This window comes from Ambystoma mexicanum, chromosome 10, assembly GCF_040938575.1.
Source record: "Ambystoma mexicanum isolate Mex_15411 chromosome 10, UKY_AmexF1_1, whole genome shotgun sequence".
In the NCBI taxonomy this organism is placed as follows: Eukaryota; Metazoa; Chordata; class Amphibia; order Caudata; family Ambystomatidae; genus Ambystoma; species Ambystoma mexicanum.
This window is the reverse complement of record NC_090932.1, coordinates 325,859,431-325,874,954: the sequence shown is the minus strand read 5'-3', so window position 1 is coordinate 325,874,954 and position 15,524 is coordinate 325,859,431.

Below are 15,524 nucleotides of genomic sequence, written 5' to 3'. Positions count from 1 at the left end.
TCTCTTGCGTACTTAGAGTTATTTTTGTGGCACATGATCTTGACAATTCTTTCCATGAAGCATGTGTTTATGGCATTGCAAAGGTTTGATGCAGTGATTGACGGCAATGAAAGGGCTCTACTTTTCTCTTATGTTTTTGCTATAGTTGATGTATAGGGATTTTCTTCGGATGAGGTTATGGAATTCTTAAGAGCTTAGCTAAGGTTTCTTAGATTAGACCCATATCTCCATAATATAGCAGTATGTCTCTTCTTGGCTTCAGACTGTACATTTGCTTGTGAATGCGGTCTGGCATGAAGTAGGAAAGGAGGGCTTTGTCTTGTTGACTCATGGCTCAGTTGCATATGTGGTTAACAAGTGTCAGAGAGTTTATATCTGTAACTGTATCTGTAACTGGGTCAGAAATTGTTTCAAACCAGAGGAGATATTTTTCTATAGCCTGAAAGGGGATGTTTTTGAAGGACTGATGTGATGTGTTAGGTGATATGGGTTTGCAAACACTTCCGTGATGTGAAGGAAGTTGGGCATGGTGGAATGTCTGGTGGTCTGTCCAATCCAATGGTAAGGGAGATGGGAACTGGCTATGATGAGGGTGGGGCTTGTGACAAGCTGTTTGATATTTTGACAATTGAGGAGATTGAGGACTGCTTTATTTAGGGTCAAATTGGTGCCCCGTTGTGATCTCTGTTGTCAGCCACCAGGTAGCCACTTACAATTGCATTTTTGCAGTACTTGCGCTTGTGAGAAGAAGCAGGTTGTAAATTCCAATGTGTTGAGGGTTGAGAATTACTGTAGGGTGCAAATCCACAAGGTTTTGTGGATGACTGGCAGAGCACCTCAGGTGATTTTTGAGAGGCTGATGGGATGAATACCTGCTGTCAGGAAGGTATCAACGATTAGTGTTGATGAGGGAGAGAATTATAATTCAGGGACAACCCACTAAATGAATGGGAATTGAGGAATTAACATTGCGCACACTTGCTGAAAAGTACCCGAACTGATCATTACCATGAAGTCCTAGAGGACTCTCAATTTATAAGAGTCAATCACATAATTAAAAGCAGCTGAAATTGGTTAGATTTGAATTAATAATGTGCGTTGTATGTAATCAAAATCACATACATTACACATGTGCAACATTAGCTTTAATCAATAAAATAATTAAAAAGCCACAAAAAAGAATTCAAACACACATTTCTAATATTCTTACCACACTAGAATACTTCAACATAGACTCAGAATGTTCATTGCCAATTACATTTAAAATATATAGGATAAATCAACTGAGTAAATGAGGAAAATAAAAATATATGGGAATGGTGAAACGGCTGAGCACCTGACTGTCCAGCCTATCGTCCTTACTTTAGTGACCAAATGACAGTTAGGCGATCATACAGATTGCAGATTCCTACAATTTTACTGAATGGATTTGGGAGAGAAATTAGTACCTGTGATCCAGAGAGTGTGACGCTGTGCTTAGAAACATGGTCAGCGATGTCTGTGGCATGGGAGTCTGTAAAGTGTATAAATAGCATAGAGATGCTTGATTGGTGGGTTGTGAGTGCATGATGGAAAGTGGGATGTGGACACAGGTTCTAGAATTTGAGGAACTTGGGTTTTGAGCATGTGTTGGGCTTTTGTGCAAGAGTGAGAGTGGGGATGGGGAAAGGTGATCATGGTATGATACAAATAAGGTTTACTTGGGCTACAGCTAGCATGGGATCTTGCTCCTGCCTCCTACCAGCCCTTAACAGAACCAACCACGATTCAAACACAGATGTCACCTTTGTATCCAACTTCCCTTCGATATGAAAAATTACAGGTTGATCCCCCACTCCATATCATGGAAGGAGTAACAAACATCAATGCAGGTACATTACTTCAAAATGATATTTCACAGCAGACTTCAAAGATTAAACATTTTTGAAAATTCCAATTCTCTGCACTCTAGAATTGTACATGTTACTGAAAGTGCATATAATTCTTTCTCAACCAGCGTGGAAACCCATCACAACACAGAACAACAACATTCTGCAACAATTTTCAAAATTCATAGGATAGGCACTTTTATACAGGAACTAGAGATGCCCAGTAATTTATGGACTCTGCCGACTTCACAACAAACCTAGGACCACGCGAATAGAGGATTGGAACATAATTCTAGTAAAACTAAATATCACTAGTCTATATACCAATGCTTCAGCAGATAAAGGTATTTTAGCAATTTGTGAAGCTCTTGACATCACTTCTTTACCCTTTGTAGATCAGAGAAGTTTACTATCAAACTTGCAATTTGTCTTCCAAAACTATTTTTCTTGTTATGACAAGTTTTATTTTTTGCTTACAAAAGTATGGACTATACATTGGTGCTAGATTTATGTCTAGAATACACATATCTTTATATCTGATTTAGAACAAAAAGTAATCTTTAGAAATACCAGTATGCAACAGAAAGTAAAGTATTGGATGAGATACATTAATGATATTGTTCTAATATGCCAGAAGTATGTTGAGGAGTGGTAGTCATTTGTATCATCATTGAATTATGTACATCCAACAATTTAATTAACCATGAACAGATCATCTACTAACATTAACGTGTTGGACATAAATACCAATACTAATGTATTAAGTTTATATTCCCTCCATACTACAAAATAACATATTCAAATACTTTAGTCATGGCTTTGCCTTTCCTCCCAATAGCAATACAAATGTCATTATATTACAGTCACTTAATAAGAATAAGGAGGATAATTCCTTGAGAACAAGATTTCACTGCAGCATACAAAGGATGATAGAGTCATTCAAATACCATTCGTAGTCACAAGAGTATTTACAAGGTACTTCAGAAAAAATCTGTAAGATCTTGCAAGACAAGAATTTAACTCCTCGTATAAGAACACATGAATGGTTTGACTGGATGGTCTGTGAACAAGCCTTTGGAATTCTTAGCACCAAGTGGAAACAAATTGAGTTAAATTATTGGAATGTTCTTCAAGTAAAGAGATGCCTTACAAAGCAGCCTCCAAAACATTATTTGCTTGCACATGACGGCAACATCTTTCTGACATATTGTTTAAAGCGGGTTCTTTTCTCCTAAAGCTGATAACTATTTGTTCTACCCCTAGAAGAGGGGCATACCCATGGGTTTCTGTTTAGTTTGTAATAATGTGATAACAGGCTCTTTTTTCACATGCTCATTCAGGAGAAGACAATAAAATATTATTATACATCACTTGTTTCACAACATTTAGTGCAGATGATATCATTTCCCCTGTGGCTTGTGGTATGTTTATGAAGTTACTCATCAAATGAATTGTGAATTAAAGAATATAAATTATATATTAAAAATAAAAAAGTTAAATCATTCATTGCAAAACATGTTGATATTTTTGGGCACATGGTTGAGTAAAGCATGAAGCCAAAATCACTGCATCTTTTAAATTAGTATTTTTCATGGGACATTTTCTTTAACCACAGAAATCATGACATATGTATGACTGTTTTACATATGCCAGCATCTATACATTTGAGCTTTTTCCATTCTCTTTCTAAAGAGTATTTCTTTGATGTTCATGGCACTGGTTGCTTAAAAAGGCGGTGGTTGTAACATGTGACATTTCTGTTTCCGAGATGCCATGGTTTTCACAGCACAGACTGTATCCTACCCAAGAAGGTGAATGCTACTGAAACATCATATTTGGATCAATTAAGCCCTTGAATCCACGTTGCAAATTAATATGTGAAGTGACACATGATTCAAGCATTAAAATCACCATTATTGTGACTACATTTATTTATTTATTTATTTATTTATTTATTTATTTATTTATTTATTTATTTATTTAGCACACCGAGCCATGCAGCATCTGGGCACATTTCTTAAAGGTACACATGATGCACGACGTATTATTTACATTTACATGGGTGCATTTTTTTTACAGGTACATATGTTACAAGACGCAATACTAACAGCTGCATATGATCCAGGACGCATTATTTACAGTTACATGGGTGCATTTTTACAGGTCCATATGATACAAGAGGCAATACTTCACAGTTACATAAGGTGCATTTGTTACAGACAATTGGTAGTTGTATAGTCATGGGATACTTAGACTTCTTGCGAGTGAAGCCACGTTTTAGATTTCTTTTCTAAATAGTTGGAAGGAAGGTTCTGTTCTTAAGGTAAGTGGTAGGGTGTTCCACAATTTGGCGGCTAGTACGGGGAAGCTGCTGCCTCCAGCTTTCTGGAGCTTAAACCTTGGGATCTTTAAGCAGTGAGCTTGGGCAGACCTGGCGGGGCATGCTGTAGTGTTTCAGATGAGGTTGTCAGCCAGATAGCTAGGGGCCAGGTTGGAGAGGCACTTATGTGTAAGTGATAGAGTGTTGTACTCTATCCTTTGGTTACAGGTCGTAGAGGGCCTGACAGAGAGCCATGGGGGGTTCCGTCTTATGCCTGAGATATGTTGGGACCGTGGCAGGTTCAATGCTGGTATGAGGGCATTGTTTTGGATTACTTGCAACTTGTTAAGGTTGCATTGACTCGTGCCTAGTTAGAGTGCATTACAGTAGTCAATTTTGGAGATAACTAAGGCTCTGGCTATGGAAGTGCACGTAGATGTGGATAGAAATGGTCTACATGCGTTGATTAACTTGCAGGTGTAGGCAGTGAAGGAGGCTATTGCGTTGATTTATCTGGGTATGGTAAGTGAGGAGTCTAGGTAAATACCTAATGTTTTGACATCCTTGGATGCCATTATGTTATTGCCGCCAATGTTGAAAGATAAGTATTGTCCGTCAAGTTTGTTACGTCTGGATTGGGAGCCTAATAGGAGTAACTCTATCTTATCATTGTTGAGGCAAAGTCCATGTTTAGCCATCCATGCTTGTATGATGAGGTAGATGTTGTTTAGGACTTTGGTGTCTCTAATGTAGCCCCCAGTGATAGGGATGAGTATGTGGGTGTCATCTGCATAGTTCGTGTTGATGACACCCAAAAGGTCAAGGTCCTCGAACAGAGGTTTTGTATACACATTATATAGTGTTGGTGAAACACAGGAACCCTGAGGGACTCTGCATGTGATTGGAGTTGGATCGGCAGAGGCCAAGGGTGCAAAGACCCTCATGGATCTATCATTTAGAAAGGATTGAATCCAGGCGTTTGCTTTGTCGGAAAAGTGGGCTGCTGATGATAGGTGATTACATAGGCAAATGCAGACGAGAGGTCTAATAGTAGTAAGAGGGCGAGTTTGCAAATGTCTTTTAAGTTGTCCATTTGAGTCTTGAGGTCAATCAAGGCCGTTTCTGTGCTGTGGTCAGAAACCTGATTGCCTGAGGACCAGGAGTTTGTGATTTTCTAGATGATTCTGGATCTGGTGGTAGGCTGCTCTGTCCAAGATTTTTAAGAGAAATGGCACTGTTGTAATAGGCCTGTAGTTAGTGGGGATGTGTGGGTCTAAGGTGTTTTTTTTTAGGAGAGGAGAACCCACACGTCTTTCAAATTGGTTGGGACTATGCTTGATTCAAATGAGGCGTTGATTAGAGTTGTGATAAAAGGTGCCAGGTGCTTTGCTGCATCCTTGATGATGGGTGCCGGGCAAATGTCTCCCTGGCATCTCAACGGTTTCAACTTTGAGATTATGTCCTCAACCTCTTTAATGGAGAGGGGTGAGAAGTTGAACATATCATGAGTGTTGGGCTGTTTACTTGGTGGTAGTGGTTGAGCTGTGATAGGGAGGAGACTGAGTTTTTTGGACTCCATTTTAGTTTGTAACATCAATATTTTGTTGAGTAAGGCCTTCAGAATGTTAGTGCACCGTGTGGTGTCTTTAATACAGGTGTCTGGAAAAGGAAAGGGGGATTCTAGCTCTCTTAGAATGTTGAAGAGCTTGTTCGTACTAGATTTAGCTTTGATAATTCTGTCATTGTAGGTGTTTTTTGTTTGGAGAATAGCCAGTGACATCATTTAGGGTTCACCATGGGTCGCAACTGTGACCCCTGAGGTCTCCCTTGCTACCCCTGTGGTCTCCCTTGCTACCCCTAAAAAAAATGTTTAAAATAAATGACTTTTTATTTTTGATTTTTTTTTAGTACAAGCTCATGGTCTGAGGCCAGTACCATGTGGCTCTTTGCTTCTGGAGTGGCTGGCGTTCTTGTTCAGGCCTCTTCAAAAATAAAAACGAACAGGTGTTGCACAAGCCTAACACTTTCAGCAGTGACTCTAAATAAGAAAGAATAGGAATACTAAATAATGTGCCTTCCTGGAATTCTACACACTAATTGCTGGACTCATTAAAGGTTTATTTCAGGCACACTTCACTGGGTGAGTCACTGATTTTGTCAGTTCTTAAACACCTCAACTCAGCCTTTCATCCTTCTGAAGTCGATAAATGAGTACCAACACAGGTTGGGTGATATTGTATGTATATTTTTCTTTATATAAAGCACTTAAGCGTAAGTGCTATATAATAACACATCATTATCATTTGGCCATGGACACCTGCTTGCATTCACAGTAATTTGGAAATATGGGCCTATATACACTGATCTTAATGATACATATGGCGATCCATTCTTGTATGAAATGTATATCACATTATAGTGATATTGAAACCATATTTTTCATAAGTAGGAACAATGTGATGCCACTTCCTGTTTTGTCAAGGGGTGAAAGGCCATGTTCCATCGCTTCCCGCAATATCACTTTGGGGTGGGGTCAAATGACATCACTTCTTATGATGTCATCAGGGGTCAAGGGTCAGGTGATGTCATTCCGCTACCCCTAGCATTTTGGGGAAATGACGTCCCTGAGAACAGCTTCTTTATAATTATTGGATGCTATTGTAAATTTGTTCTTGTAGTGTCTGAAGGGGAGTTTTTCCAGGAGGATTCTGCTTTTCTCTTGTTCTTGCATACGTTTTTTAATTCAGGGGTAAACAGTGAGTTTAGATGCGCACAAGGTTTGGCTTTGCGCATTTTAAGTGGTGCTATGGTATTGATAGCATTGAGCAGGTTACGGTTATATAGGTCTACAAGAGTTTGTAGGCGTGAAGTCAATGATCCGCTGGAGTAAAGGAAGTAATTTCTCCACTGTTATGTTTTGATTATTTCTTGTACAAGTTGGTGGAGCAATGGGAGTTTGCTGCTCCAGCAAGTTGTCTTTTTTGATAGTGAATGTGATAAGGTGGTGGTCCGTCCATGCGCAGGGTGTGTTGGAGAGGATATTATTGTTGCAGTTTAGGTCGTTCAACCAATCTAAGGTTCTTCCTTTGTTATGTGTGGAATGGTGATGCGATGTGTGAAGCCTAATTCAGAGATAGAATTGCCAAGGCTAGATGATTTGTCGTCTTTAGGGTCTTGAAAGCCTATTTTAAAGTCATCTAATAGTAAGATCTGAGAGCTGGGTTTGGTGTTATTGGCGAGGAGAAAAGTAATGTCTTCTTCAAAGGTGGAGGTGGAGGTAGACCCCGGAGGTCTATTTATGAGGTGAATGGTGAGCGTTCGAGAAGCTGAGATGGGCAGCTTGATCGATAGTAGTTCTTCTGAAGAGAGTGTTAGGTTAAGTATGTGCCTTATGTTTAGTGTGGTTTTGGCAATAAATGCTACACCGCCACCTTTTGCTAAATCTCTGTCCAATCGATTTATGGAGTATGCATCTGAAATGGCAAGAGCAAGGGCTGGCCCTTACGTGGCATGGAGCCAGGTCTCTGTTATGGCCAGAAGGTCCAGGTCGTTAGAGGGTATGATGTCCGCTATATCCAGAGCATGGGCTGATATGGATCTAGCGTTTATGAGAGCACCCTTAATCAAGGAGTTAGGGTTCTGTGACTTGGTTTCCGTTTGAGATGTCACTGGGCATAGGTACATTGTTATTGGAGCTGATAGGGGCATTGAGTGCTTTGGTTCTAATAGAGGACCGTTTAGAAGTAGTGTTTTGCTTATGGTTAGATACTATATGTACTGACTGCGGTCTCGAGCCTAGTCTTAAATTCCTTGTTTCAGTTGGGCAGGGTTGATTCAGTGTGGGTCTCATAGCAAAAAAATGAATCCATTTTGCAGGTGTGAGGAGATGAGAGTTGCATAATGTTGGTGGGATAAGCCTGCTAGGTATTACTGGGTGACAGGCTGGTAGGAATGGTGACAGTGGAATGTTGTCAGATAATGGTAATGTGAGGGACATGGATAAGGAGATACTATATTTGCAATGCGAGGCATGGACGTCACAGTGGTTGGTGGGAAGTCCTTGCTCATATCTTTATGGGTAGAATATTGAGGCACGAGAGGATTACAGGAGGCATAAACATGGCTCAGTAGCGTGCAATAATTAGCTAAGGTTGTGTAAATCCTAGGTAGATCACAGTGAGCATGAATTGAGCATGTTTGGGTCACATATGCTGGGAGTTTCAGGAGCAGGGTGCGGTGATATGGGCACTTATGTTTAGTATGGTTACAGAAGAGCAGGCTAGTCTGCAGACAATTTGGGTCCAAATTATTACGAAGTGGGCAGGATGCACCATTCATTAGTTGCGCAAAGTGGGTAAGAGGCAGCGATCAATGTTATCAAATGATGGGAAGAATACCACATTGATGTTTACAGTAGTTAGGTTCAGCAATACGGTGTGCAATGAGATGCTAGGGGCAACACAGCAGGCTAGATGCAGTACAATGAGGAAAGCAGTGAAATACCAGGCACAGTACAATAGGCGAGAAGCAGCACAATGCAACCTGTACTGAAATACTAGTCGGAGCACAATGGGCTAGATGCAACACAATTGGGTGTGTACTGCAATGCTAGGTGCAAAACATTGGGAGGTGACATATGATGCTAGGTGCAGCACCCTTGTTTGAATGCAATACAATGGGGCATACAGCGAGGTGCAAGGCACAATGCCGTTAGCTGGATGCTGCACGGTGAAATTGAAGCGTGATAGTTGAGAAACTAAGACAAATACATCTGACTACTGCAACAGTACGGTTCAGGCTAAGCACAGTTTGGACAGGGCAAGCAGTCAACTAGACAGGCACAGCTTTGATGGGTAAAAAGGAGTACTGCAGTAATACAGTGTATTGATGTATAAGTACCTTAGTGTTAAACAGAGTTTAAGCGGTTCAAACTGCTGTTTGACAATGAGGCACTGAGAATAGGCATATCCGCATGCGAGTATACATAGTCTAACCTCGAACAATACAATGGATCAGAATGGCGGTATATGTCTGCGGACAGTGCACGGAAACAGCTGATTACGGGTTGCCATTAAGCAAGGCAGTCTGATTTGTTTGTGTGGTGTGTCAACAAACATAGCATAGGAAGTGCCATGTGCACAGCGAAGGAAAAGTCAGAGGGTAGGCGACTATCCAAGTGTTAGCTGGAGCGCCTAATGTAGTGGGCAGCCGGAGGGGCACGGTAGTGAAGAAAGTAAACTGGTCTCCATAGGGACTAGGTGATAGGGCTGAGTGTCAGTTGATGCCGGCGACGATGGGTAGAAGCGAGATTGAAAGGCAACTAGGAGGGAGAGATAGGTCATAGGCAACCATAGTATTTACAATAAGGGGGTACCGGCTCTGGGGCCAGTTGAGACTTTAGTGAGGTGGAAATCCATCAGGGGGTGAAGGTGGACGGGCAGAGTGACCGGCCGATGGCATGAATGGCCCATACAGGCACAGACAGGCCGTTATTCGGCGGCCATTGGGAGGGTGGATGTAACAGTAACTGGCCAATCAGTGCCATCGATCGGGCTCACAGGGACATCACACAGCAACACGCTTCAAACACGGAGGCCATTGTGCACGTTGTCAGCCAGGCCACAAAAGAATGGTGTGTAGATTTCAAAATTACAATAAAGCAATACGGTGGATTAGGATACGACGCTACGTGTTGCCAATCAGATCAAAGCAGATGCTTGACATAGAACGACACAGGCATCAATAATTTCTATTCAGTTGTACGGGTCTTCTAATCTCACTTTTCTTGGAAGTAATGGCAGTGGTAAATGATTTCCTCAGTTGCGCTGCAAGTTCTAGGGGGAGAGGGCTCCGGCCCTCTCGCTTCGGTCTTCCGGGACAATGAATGCAATCCAGGGTACAGAAAGGCGCTTATTCGGCAGCCCTTGAGAGTGCAGCTGGGTTCTCAAGGACATATAATCATATTATCATATTATCGTGGACAAAGATGTTCTGTTTGACCAAAGCACAATTATAAAGTAATAGGTCATACAGCATCACCAACAGAAAGGAAGAGTGCTTGGGGGGAGTTGATTATTTTTTTTTCACCCACTTGACTTCAGTAGCCAATCAGGACTTCTCTGATACTCCAGGATGGCTGCTCTACTTCCAACGTGGAAGTGTTATTGGTTAGAAGACCCACTAATCGGTTCCGCAGCAAAGGTTTGAGTGAGATGTATGCTGGATGTCAAACATTCAGTGTTGATTGGGGACAGAATAATAAATCAGGGCAACCACTCTAAATTACCAGGGATTGAGGAATTAAATCTGAACACACTAACTGGAAACTACAAGATGTGTTAACGTCACAAATGTCCCCCAATGTATTAGTCAAACATCTCATATGTTTTAGTGTGGAATGAATAATGAATCATGTGCCTTTTGAATGTAAGCAAAAACACACATATTACACATGTGAAATCCCAAAATATGTAGGTATTAATACCACACTACAATATTCCATCACAGGCTCAGAAAGTATCAACTAGATTTTAAACACAAGAGATAAATCAACTATCTAAATGAGGAACAGAAAGACATATGGGAATGGCATAACAGAATGGCACCTAACTGTCCAGGCTATTGGCCTTATTTCAGTTACCGCATGATAGTTGGAAGATCTGGCATTTTAATAAAGGTTTGCTCAGTTAACATTTGGGAGCACTCAGTCTGTGGCCTCCAAAGCATGACGCCTCTGTATAGCGGTATGTGATGTCTGTGCCTATGGTATGATAAACTGTAGTGTGTGCATTGATGGTATGAAATTGCATGATTGGTGGGTGGTGAGTGAATGATGATGAGTGGGATGTGGTTAAAGTTAATAGAGTTGGAAGAACATGGCTGTTGAGGTCATGTTGGGTCTTTATGTCCATGAGTGGCGGTGGGGACGTGGACGTGTGTGCATGGTGTGACACACATGTCATAAGGATTATCTTGGCTAAATCTAGCATGGGCCCAGGCTCCTGGGGCTTAAAAGCCCTTAAAAGAACCAAACATGAGTCACCAACCGGTGTCACACTTGTCTCTATCTGTCCTACTTATGGAGCAACTAGCACCAGAGTAAGGAGAAGGTAGAAATGAAGGTGACGTAAGTACAGTATCAGTGAGCATCTCTGACACTGCAGGACAGCTGCAGAGCTTCCAAAGAGGTAGTGGTGTTTATTTCAAGGCCATACAATCTCCTACTTTTCAAGGAAGTGGAGTCTGAACAAGGCATACATTGGGGAGACTCTGTAGGGACCAATGAGGTGTTGTCGCCTCTGAGAACTGGATTATTTGATGATGCAAAGCTCAAGAACCTTAGTCCACAGGACACATGGGTCACTTGACTTGACCCGTCAGTGCATGGTTCTAAAGCTTTAAGATGACTGCTTGTCTTTAAAAAAGGAAGTGTCATTGTTCTCATAGGAAAAATAAAGAGGCATGGAGACTGACTCAATTTAAAGTGAAGAGATGTCAGAATAATGCATTGCTTCATTCATGAGGTGTATCTCTCACCAGCTACCAGGTAAAGGGTGCACTTATGGGAAGCAGTTAGTAGCCTGCTTTTCTAAGAAACAAATGGTGAAGAGTTTCATAGACACCAGAAACACTCCTTTGAACTGGCCCAGGGACTGGGGTTAAACCAACTTCAAATGTGACAATAGGAAATGCTGGAAACCCCAGTTCAAAATGGATGTCATATCCCGTTATGGTCGGTGGTTATGGTGGCGCCGTGGCAGGCGCTGTTATACAATGGCTTTGACTCACTCGGTAATGGCTGCCCCGCTCTTACAATGCTGTTTTGCCCGTTTCAGCGTCTCAGAGGGCTCCGTCGTTACGCTGTCACGTGACGGGATATGAGCACACTGATCCAGGATTCCAGTGCCTTGCTACTCTCCGTAATGACGCTTCATAAGTGCGCTTACTAGGGATTACTTCCTTCCTTACAATACTTTTCACTAACGCCTTTCTGTGTCTTTCCAGAATTCTACCCTTCGGGAACTCCCTTGACATTCAGTACAATCCACAATTTCAATCTGCCAACGACAGATTGTCACTACCATCTATTTCAGGAATACTTTCCTGCAAATCCTATCCCGCATACTTGAGGTAGGGATTCCACCTGGGCCCTCTTGTCTTCCGCCACTTTTGTCTAAACAAGGCGACATTCATTGGGTTTATTCTTTCAGCGTTTCCGAGAAGTCTGAGTTTACGAATCAGATAACTACCGCCTCAGAATGCTCTGATTCTGATCGAAGCCACCGCGCCTTCGGTAGCTCAAGTAGGTACTTTACATAGCGGTTCCACTTACCATTCTTCTTAACCAGTTCACACTTATCTTCCTTTCTGTCTGTAGCCTTGCAGCGAAATTACAAACACTCTGCAACTCATTTCCTAGTCAGGAACATGTTTCCTTCGGACTTCTCTCGACTCAGCCTCAGGTGCTACTCCTAGAGTTATTGCCTTCTACCTCCATTTCTTCCTTCTGAAACTTACCTATTCATTCTCTCTCAATAGATATTGCTCATCCAACCTCCTTAGAGCATCTACAGCCTGTGAAGAATAGGAGCCCACAGGGATTCACCCCAGGCCAACGCTCTCTATCCTGTACAGGGTTTTATTCCCCAGAGGGTTTTCCTGGGGGGAATGCCTTTTCTCTGTTTTCTCCTGTATCATCAGGCAGAGAAAGGCAAGGTTCCCGGGGGGTTTCTCCTGACTTGAGGGACTGCACATCTGAAGGTTAGCGTGTCTCTGCCTATTATCCATAAGTTTATAACAATGGAACTCACTGCATGCATGGACAATGGTACCCCTGCTTCACTGAAACAATGTACATTACCTGAATCTACACACAAAAAATATTGGTGAAGTGCAGAGCAGCATTGTATTTATTCAATAATCACACTATTCCTTCTAAATTCTGGAACTGCATGTCCAAAAATGCAAAAAGGTCCAATGTGTCAGAAATGTTCCAATGTAAACAGGGTATTTTTTGTTTCCCAACAGCAATATAACCCTTGGTTTATTCTTTCAAGAATATATATATATATATACATTACACGGCTCACGGTAGTGGCCATGCAGTTATGGTTAAGTTGCTAATCCCATGGAAGGGCACTTTTTGGGCGGTTTATAACTTTGCTCCCCCTGGACGAATCTTCACAAAACTTTGCCAGAAAAAGTATATGGGCCACTCTGCAAGGTTTAGTGAGGTTTGGAGCAGGGGGGGGGGGGGGCAAAGTTATAAGGGGGGGTCCCAAAATTTATTTTTTGCCATAGAGTGAATGGGGAAAAAACTTTGCTCACGCCTACAGCTCAAACCGCTGGACGGATTTGCACCAAATTCGGTCCCGAAAGCGTGCTTTTGTTAATTTGGTGGAAATCCGTCCAGTAGTTTTCTTTAAAACGATCAAAAAGTAGGTCTAAAAAAATTAGTGATATCTATGTCCGCTCCGCGGACACATTTCCCTGTCCGCTCCGCAGACAGGACACCGATTGAGTAATCGGCTTGCGTCATGTCCACGGACATGCAACGTGTTCTCTGATTGGCTGGGATGAAGCGTGAGGTGCGTCACATTGTTTTGATGTGCCCGCAATCTTGGATCCACGTGATGAACAAGAAAAAAATACTATTTCGGGGAGTGTGTTGGTGTGTAAGTGTGCTTGGGGAGGGTGTGGAAGTAAGAGATGGGTCAAATGCTGTATTTGTTTATGTGGCAGGTGCCCCTGATGTGTTTGTTATGTCCGCGATCTTCACGGCTGTCCGCGGACATAAAAATGCACTACTGGCTATGTTACTTTAGTATGATATTGGTTTTGGGGTGTTAGTAGAGCATTGATTGTACTTAATATCCCGTATAAGTAGCCCATATATTACAGTTTACATTTTTGATTGTATGGGTGTGTTATGCTGCAGTGGTTGTGGCCAGGGCCTAGAGAAATGGGTGCATGGGCTTTGGCCATGCACCCAAGTCTCTAGGCCCTGGCCACAACCACCACAGCATAACACACCCATACAATCAAACATCCATCAAATATCCACAAATCAAAAGTTTGTGTACTGTTTGATTTGTAGAGTTTGTGTGTTAGGTTTTGGCTAAGTCACGCAATTAAGATTGTAGAGTTTGGTAACAAGCCGGCAGTATAACATATCCATGGAAGTAAACATTTTGGATTGTGGAGTATGGTTAGATGTTTGCTTGAATGGTTGTGTTATGCAGCAGTATTTGTGAGTTGAATTATTATATACTTACTGTTTGACTTGTTGTGATTGGATATATTTTTTTCATGACTTGGGTAACTGGAGCAGATTTTCTTTTTCAATTTCTGTGATAAAAGAAAAGATCACATGTTAGTGTAGGTAGTTCATAATGAGTTATTGCATTGCATAATAGACATTTCTGCATCATTTCGACCCTCATATTTAGTACTTTAGAACTACTATATTTCAAACCAGTGTACTGTGCAATTTGCTCAGTTTCTGTGTTTGTTTATTAAATCATTGGGTCTGTGGGAAAGAAATTCCATGCTGGATTTAAAAAAAAAAACGTATTTTGTTACAGTATATTTCTTTCTTTGTTTTCAGTGCTTAATTGTTGTTTCTGGCTAATCTTCTATCTGTTGGCTTGTTGCAGATTTTTGGGGCAGTTTGATACGTGTTGGTGTATTCTAATTGTTTATTTATAATTGTATGGTAATCTTCTATCTGTTGGTTTGTTGCAGATTTTTAGGGGCAGTAAGATACCTGTTGGTGTATTCTAACTGGTTATAGTTGGATATTTATAATTTCGAGTTATTCATCTATCTGTTGGGTTGTTGCAGATTTTTGGGGCAGTTAGATACCTGTTGGTGTATTCTAACTGTTTATTTTTTGTTATATTTTAGTGGTATTGATTTATCTGTTTGGTTGTTGCAGAATCCTGGGGCAGTTAGATACCTGCTGGCGTATTCTAACTGTTTATAGTTTTCTAATTGTAGTTTTGTTAATGTTTATGCACAGAGTAGTTATTACATTTTGGTTTTAAGAATATTAAATAAGTGTTTATAAGATTTGCTGGTAATCTCTGCTTTAAAGTAATGGTACTATCATTACATTTGAACCATCCGCAATTCTTTTTTATGTATGCAGGATAGTGACCTGCATTGGTTGTGGCTCCTGTGTGGTAGATTATACCTATTGTTGTGAAGGTTTTCTTACCAAGTGATACTTGAACATGTGTGAATCCAGTCAGCTTGACGTTGTTTTTGGTACCATCTGCATTGTAACGTAAAAGCATTGGTATTACGTATTTACTATGTGTCTGTAATTGTAAGTT